The sequence below is a fragment of the Polypterus senegalus genome, chromosome 8, assembly GCF_016835505.1.
Source record: "Polypterus senegalus isolate Bchr_013 chromosome 8, ASM1683550v1, whole genome shotgun sequence".
Classification (NCBI taxonomy): Eukaryota; Metazoa; Chordata; class Cladistia; order Polypteriformes; family Polypteridae; genus Polypterus; species Polypterus senegalus.
This window is the reverse complement of record NC_053161.1, coordinates 171519033-171527536: the sequence shown is the minus strand read 5'-3', so window position 1 is coordinate 171527536 and position 8504 is coordinate 171519033. Positions and strand designations below refer to the sequence as shown.

Sequence of the window (8504 nt, the reverse complement as noted above, 5' to 3'; positions counted from 1 at the left end):
GCAAACTCCCAATTAAACTTTCCAACTTTCACAAACAAGCAATTGATTCTTGGAAAATTGCATTTACGCGTATTTTTCTCTCCCCACACTGGTATAATCTGGATTAATGAGAACATAATGGCAGGCAACAATTCTTAATTTATAAAAGAGTGGTCTGACCAGAACAGTCTTTATGCTTCTTATCTTCTAAATGAGCAGGAAAATCTTTACATTTTTGATGATTTTGTAGTTTTAACAGGGGCAAATGTTTCTTTAAAAGATTACGTAAAAGGTGACAAGGTGCATTCCTGCCACACAGAGAGAGATGTTCAAAGCCCACTTGAGTTATGGCACTTTGTCTAATTAAACTCCATGACTTTAAATCAATGATGTTAATATTGTGGAGAAGAAATGTAATAATTACTTTATCAGAAAAAAATTAATAATTTTGGACCATAGCATCTCAAGAGATGATGATCTTAAATGGAATGTTTATACCCCAAATCAAACTTGAGTAGTCTGTGGATTCTTCTCCCCAATAAAGTCAAGGAAATTAATGTTAAAATTCTTTACTCTTATTATCCTTGTAAAAGATGACTAAGTAAATTTTGTAATGATGTGTCTCATCTTTGTTCATTTTGCAAAAAAGAAGATGAAACTATCAATCATTTATTTTGATAGCTGTGCCCACTCAAAAGTATTTTGATCAAAGGTTCCTGCTCAGTTTTTTTTTCTGTAAATTTGTACACATTTTCTGAAAAGATGGATTTATTTTGGGTACTCAAAGACTTGAGACTGATTTGGATAACAACTTCAAATGTCATTGTCTTTTGGGTAAATATCATATTCATAAAGCCATAGCCATAAACACAAAAGCAAACTTCAGATTATTAACTCGTGATATAGAATCCCTCTTCATGTCATAAAAAGAAAATCAAGACCAGTAAACACTAAAGTTTCTAAAACATATTCCTTATTTCAAATTATTGTTACTAAAGTAATTATGTGAACTCTTATTAATGTGATTTTTTTATTGTACACTAGAGGGCTTTGCCCCCTGCTTGCTTCGCTCGCCAACCCCCTTGGCTGCACTATGAGCCAGCCAATTCACATCTCTGCTGCTCACAAACAACAAAACTTTTAATCCTCACAGATACGCCTCTTCATTGGGAAAAAAAAAATTACATTTCCCTGATGCTAACACGAATTAGACAATCTACAAGTCTCTGACTTAAAGTTCAAAGCCATACAATATCTACATACTTTTGTCATATCACCTATGTCCATAATTTCCATCTCTTTTCGCTTTTTCCTTTACGTCAATATTGCATTAAATTTTGATTCCATGTTTGGAATTACATCGTGACAATGCAACATATAACAGCCCGTGAGTGAATATTGTTTTTTTTCTCTCCACATGCACTGTGTCTGACAATAGCATTCGCACAAATGAGAAATGATTGAACAGTGTGCGTTGTTGTAGATTTTTTAGATGTGGGTAGGACTTTTTCAAATCTCTTTGCATAGGGACAAATCTCTTCGTGTGGCTTGAAATTTTCCCTCACGGGATTTCACTTTCACCAAACAACCGATCTTTTCATTCTTGAGGATATACTTCTTCATTGGGAAGAAACACTACTTTTCTCGACCCGATTGTATGGATGGTTACCTACCAGGTAACGCATGTGGTTCGTCTGCCATTCGGCAAACATCCACCGCGGTGCCATCTTCAGTTGCGAGAAGCAGATCATGGAATGTTGCATAGTTTACTGTCAAATAATTAGGTAACCACCCATACAATCAGGTCGGGACTCGGACCACGAATGCAATGAGTGTAATTACTCCGGATCTACAGGCCGTCAAATAAATGAACCACACGCCATGGTGCAGCGTAAAGGGGCTTCGTCTCTGACGCGGATGTCCGAGGTTCATTCCCTATGAGGGGAGCAGTAGAGTGTGTACGCCTGATGAGCCCAAATGAGGGCGAAACACGTGTCGCGTACTTTTTGCATTATTTGATAGTAAACTGTGTAACATTCCATGATCTGCTTCTCACAACTGAAGAGGGCACCGTAGTGGATGTTTGCTGAATGGCAGACCAACCACATGCGTTACCTGGTAGGTAACCACCCATACAATCAGGTCGGGACTCAGACTATAAATGCAATGAATATAAATATATATACAGTGAAACCTCGGGTCACGAACGTCTCGGAACACATACATTTCGGGTTATGACCAAAAAGTTTGCCAAACTTTTGCATCTGTTCACGACCACATACTCGGGTGTCAAACAAGTCAGTTTCCCTTCCAGTTCGTACGCGCTGATGATTTCCGCTCGTGTTCAGTCTCTCCCTGTGCATTCGCTGTGAACTCTTTGTGCTCCATTTCATTTCCCTTCTGGTTCGTACGGCGGATGATTTACACACGTGTTCAGTCTCTCCTTCTATAGTACATTTTTCTCAGGGAGGGACTTTACCTCAAAACTGTAATTTCCTCTCCACCCAGTTCCTCCTCACTTCCTTCATGCCAGAACTCGACTAATGCAAGTTTAGTTTTCTTGGTTGTTTATGGTTAGTTTTTGTATAAATTATGTTTTTTCCAAATGTTAATTTGCTATGAATCTCGGGCAGTTCCTTGTCGTCTCCACACTTTTGCCAACATTCTGATGAGGTTCATCTTTGTCTCTTCTGTCCACAAGACCTTTTCCTGAGAATTCTGCAGACTCTGAAGTCCTTTTTCACAAATTTGTAATCTGACCATCACGTTTTAATGGCTAACTAGAGGTTTGCATCTTGCAGTGTGTCCTCTGGGTTTCTGTTCATGAAGTCTTCTGCTGATAGTCATCTCTGAGACACACACACACATCTCCCCCTGAAGACTGTTTCTGATCTGTTGCACAAGCCTTTGGGGCTTTTCTCTACCATAGTGAGGATTCTTCTGTCAGCAGCAGTGGAGGTCTTCCTTGGCTTACCAGTTCCTTTGCAATTCCTGAACCCACCAGTGTGTTCCTTCTTCTTCATGATATCCCAGACAGTTGATTGAGGTCATCCTAAGATTTCACTGATGTCTCCAGTGGTTTGATTCTTGCTCATCAGCCTCATGATGGCTTCTTTGACTTTCATTGACACAGCTCTTGTCCTCATGTTGAACAATTCCATCTACAGACTACAAAGGGTAGAATAGAGCTGAGGTATATTAGGAAGCCATGAAACCCACCTGAGGAATCAAACACCTGGGACACCAATTGTCCCATATATTATGGTGTCATGAATTCGGGGGACCATGTAGAGAGAGTGTTGTCATGGAAATGTCCGCAAACCTCTTTAATTGAAAGTCTGAAGTGAGCACTTTAATCACAATGCCAAAATAGTTTGAATTTGAATTTTCAACTGGGGAGCAGAGGGGGAAACCAAGAAAAAATAAGTCTTTGTCCCAAACATTTGGGGTGTCAATGTATAGATATCTTAGATAAACCATACTCACTGAAAAAAACATTTTTTTGGTCTAGCTTATTTTACTCATATAAATGGGTTTATTTTACATTCAAATGGTAAAATTTTTCAATTTACTTATATTTAATAGTTTACCCAACAAAATACAAGGACTTGCAACTTCACATTACTTATTACATTGCCTCTACTAGATTTTTTGTCTAAATCCAATTATACATGGCTGGACGGGATTTTACTTTTGCGCAGGCACACAGAACAGTTTCACATTCGTTCACAGTGACCATCATAGTTGTTTGCTCACTGAAGAGCTTCTGATTTGTGCACATTAATCACCTGATTTATATTCAGAGAACTGGCGGGTCTTTAGTAACAGAAGCCATTTTTCTTTACATTTCTTTAAATTGGTAAGATATTCATTATTTACATTTGATATCAGTCTTTTTATGTGCGCAGTTTTGTTAAGATTTTAATAACTTACATTCCATATAAGCTACGATAATGTGAACAGCTTGTTAAGATGTTTATGTACTGCGTCTTAATCACAGGCATTTAGGTAAGTATTTTTGTTGTTAATTTGTCTACAACTCTCCAAAGAACTGACTGAATTATAGCGTGAAAGTGTTTGATTATAGTATTTATTACAAGTAATTTTTATTCTCCTTGTAATCAAAACCTGTTGAATGTCCTTTTTTTCCTCCGTTCCAAATGCCATTTTTCGAGCATGATAATCAAAGTGTTGCACAATTTGCAACTGGATTTATAAATTACATAGAGCAATTCATTATCTGAAGACACATAGATGTACAGTTGCTTGTGTAAGTTTAAAAAATCTTTAACGAAGATCTTACATTCAGCTTACTTTTTTAAAATACTTGTGTGTATACATTATCGTTAGTTTCAATATAAAGGTAGTTCCTGGGTAAAAAAAAGAAAAAAGTTTCAGAATTGGTAACTTATGATGCTACCAAAACATCATTGCAAGAGAGAAAACTGGGAAACTTAAAGAAGACTACAAGCCATATCGTTTCTGCATTATTAAGTTGTTGAACTGATATTTTATGTCATAAATTTTTCTGATTCATAGCACATATAAATATGTTTTTTTTCTAAGAGGTATACATTATTTTCTATCATAATTTTTAATATATTCTCTTAGTATACTATTTCATATGGATTGTAGGTGGCAGCCTGTATTAATAGGCAATTTGTATACTAGCTTATAAAGCAGATATAGCTATGAGTTATGCAATTATGTAATTATGGTAAAGATAAATTATTTGGATATCACAAGTAAAATTAATTTTGTCATTTGTTTACTATTTATACACAAACACATTATACATTCATGCATAATACTGTAAAAATGTGTTTAAATTTGACAGGTAATCACCAGTAAATATATATTTTTAGCTGCACTTGATACTACTCCATGTCTAAAATCACATACTTACTTTTAATAATTAACGCTGCACTATTTGCAGTTCTTGCAAGTGTCAAATGAGGCGGTATTGTAAATGCTGCAGATCTGCTTAAGCACTACTGACTTCTTCATAGCAATTTTGGACATGGTCAGATTTGTGCATTAGCAGAAGCAAAGCACCCATGTGTAAAGGAGCCAGGCTCTTAGTCTGGGTATTATGGTGGCAGACCAGCTTAAAATATAAAATGGCCAATTACAGGACAACATTAAGGTCCCTTGGATGCCCTGAGCTGAAGTCATTAAAGAAGAAGCAGTTGCAGGAAACGTCTTCAGCAAGAAATATTACAAAACCTAAGAAGGCTGAAGGGAATTGTCTTCCACCTTATCCAGCTGGGGAAACAAAACAAAGTCTTGAAAAAGAAAGAGAGGGGCTTTTGAGTGAGGTGAGGAAGAAAGATAATTACAGCGTTATCAGCCAAACAATGGCCAAAACATTTTCTCCCCGAAGGATTGAAGATTTCAAAGCAAGATGGCCAGCTCTCTTCAATGCCACTCAGGTACTGAAAATTGTAAGTAATTTGTCTAACAATTCAAAACAATCTAGAATAGTTTCTTTTTTTCTGTGTAATATGATGTAGTTTTAGAGCTTGTAAAAAAACACCTGTTTGTTATCAGTTCCAACTTGTTTGTAATTAGTTCCACTTTATGGTTTGTGTTCTGTATGTGCAGATCAGTGAAGAATTCTTAAGAATCACAACAATCCATCTGGTTGGTTTATGTCTTCCCTGGATAAATTCACACAAAGGCTGATAAGCATTTTCCATAATAAGGGAGGTGCTGTAGAAAAAGAAATCCATATGATGCTAGAGGTCTTACTCGGAGAAAGAAAAATAAGTCAATTCTTGCAGAGATACAGTATATATTAAATGACCTGGTTTGGTTGCTTTTTCACAATGCCTCTTGATGCTGTTTAAAAAAGGAAAATACTCTCCACAAGTGAAGAGATCTTGTTCTCTGTTCTTTGGTAAAATATCTTGGTGAAAATGTGGAGGATCCTCTCAAAGAGTATGTGGTAAGTGGATCAGTTTTTTATGTTTTATTTTCCTCTTCTGTTGTGGAGACACAGCCTGTTTCTCAATATTGCATTGACTGAGTGGAGTTAAAAGCAAAAAGCTCTAATCAATACAATGATAACTCTAAGAAACCAATAAATAAAATATATACTACTATAATATATTAGTAACACTATATTCGTTCACTCAGTAGTTTATATTACTTTCATTTTTCTTTGCTTTGACAGTATAATGCCCTATTGCATTTCAAAAATAACATATATGGATGCTGATGCATAAAACATTGAAAACCCAAGAAATGGCCAAGTCAAATTTAGAATAGGCTTGAAAGAAAAGCAATTGATTTCATTTGTTGGGTGATGCCCTCTACACTGGATGTCATCCATCTTGATTATAAAACATTAGTAATCTGAGATTTTTTTCACAAACACTTTGATATTGTTTGGCACTATCCAGAATTAGTTACTATTAAATTGTATTGCATCACAATTTGCTTGGCTTTGTTTTGCTTTAAAACCTGAGATTTAAATTCTTCTCAGCCAGCTCTGCCAGTCTAGGACAAGGAACAGTTAAAACATTTATTTTTCGGTGGACTACTCTTTTGAAATGTTGATGTATTTGTTATTGATATTAATTATGGCATTTTATTGTCTTTAGGATGTTGAAGCTGATAGTATTCAGTCTGACTGGAGTCAGTATGCTCTCAAACTATTTGTGGCAAAGAATGAAGGAGCTCCTGATGCAGAACTAGCAGATCTTGGTGTGATTGTTGAGGGAATTGGAGCTGTAAATAATTATGGTAACTTTGCAACAGCATGTGCCATGTTACTAGGTTTTATATATTCATCAAATCCGAGTTACCCTAAAGAGCTCAGATATAGTCAGTTAGTCAGTTATTTCCCAACCTGCTATATCCTAATAAAGGGTCACGGTGTTCTGCTGGAGTCAATCCCAGCCAGCAAAGGGTGCAAGGCAGGAACAAATCCCTGGGCAGGGCACCAGCCCACCACAGAGCATTTTGGAAATGAATGGTCTCAAACTTAGCTTAAAAGTTCTTTCATAAAAAACAGGTTAATTTGCTAATGTTAATGCTTTATTTTTTGTATGTATGTATGTATATACTGTATGTATATATTACCATATTTCGGTCAAAAAAAGCATTGTGTACAGGATTTTTTTTACATTTACCTACCAATATAGAAGCCCTGTTTTACATAAGAATTTGTTAAGGTTATTAAAAGTTACAGCTTAACAGTTAAGCTTATTTTGTAAAAGTAACATACTGTGACTGGCAAACATTTAGAATAAAATTAACGAGCTCATAGAACGGTTGTAAGCTTTTGTGAAGAGAAAATAAAGGTAAAATAAAATGTACATTGTAATTGCTGTTATTCATAAAGAACAATATTGTAAAAATGTTTTATACATTAAAAATACAAAAACTGTTCTCTTGTGCTTTGTGTTTTCTCCACATTTATGACTTAAGTTTGAACAGTTAAGAATATTAAGTTAGGCTTACTAAAAGAAATTATGGCAATCGATTGCATAAACCTTTTTAAGTTTATTCAAATTAAAATCTTGTGTTACTAATACATAAAAAATTTGTGTAGGGTTAAATTATGAACATTAGATCTTTCAACTTACATCCATCCATTATCCAACCCGCTATATCCTAAGAAAATGTTAGTTAATCCTAAAAATTCATATCACATTTTTATTTTCACAAGCAATGTTAAATTTACATTAAGTACCATTGTAGGATTTACTTAAAAGTAGTGATAGTTGAAAGAACTTAAAAAGGTGAAAGCAATTGATTGCCATAATTTCTTTTAAGTTTACCCAACAAGTTACTTTTTTCAGTGCTAATGTAAAGCACTTTTGTAGCATAAAGGTATTAAAAACTTGAATAAAAAATGCATCACCAGAAACGCCACTGGCAGAATAAATGCTCAGCTGTTTGTTTATTTTCTTTTAAAGGTAGAATAGGCTTTATTTTCTGTCAATGTGTGAAGAAACTATGAAATATCAAGGATATCCAGGTTGTTAACACCAGTGCCCAGAATCTGACTTGACTTCTAGCATTATATGTGAGGCACATTAAAACCTGATGGACTCAGATGAACTACAAAGAAACATCTGTCTTGTTTTCATCTGTAAAAATACCTTTTGCTTAAGTAATGCTATTTTTTTACTTTAATAAACATGCATTTCATATACATAAAAGGTGACATGGTGGGATTTACTCACCTCTGATTGACGTGACCAATACAGTTCGTCCAGTGCAGGGTGGGTCACCTGTCAGTGTGCCAAGTTTGACGAGTCTCACCTGAATAAAAAAGAAGGGACACACGGCTATGTCGACATGTACAGCACAGTATAACACTTCACAGGGCACAACTGTGGAGCCCCAAACAGAGAAGCAGACTGGCAGCGTGGCAGAGGTGCGACGGGTTGGGACTAAAAACCCTGAGGCTGTGGGTGCAAATGTATCTACTGACAACGGGAGACCTTGGGCGAATTGCTTCACCTGCCAATGTTCCAAAAGAGGTTAAAAAAACAAAAATACACGAAACGTAA

The 8504-nt window shown here is 35.7% G+C and overlaps 1 pseudogene; it reads right to left on the bottom strand.

The window, feature by feature from the left end:
- The window catches only part of LOC120533447, a 28801-nt pseudogene extending 20548 nt beyond the window's left edge, over positions 1-8253 (bottom strand).
- Positions 8254-8504: the final 251 nt, after the last annotated feature.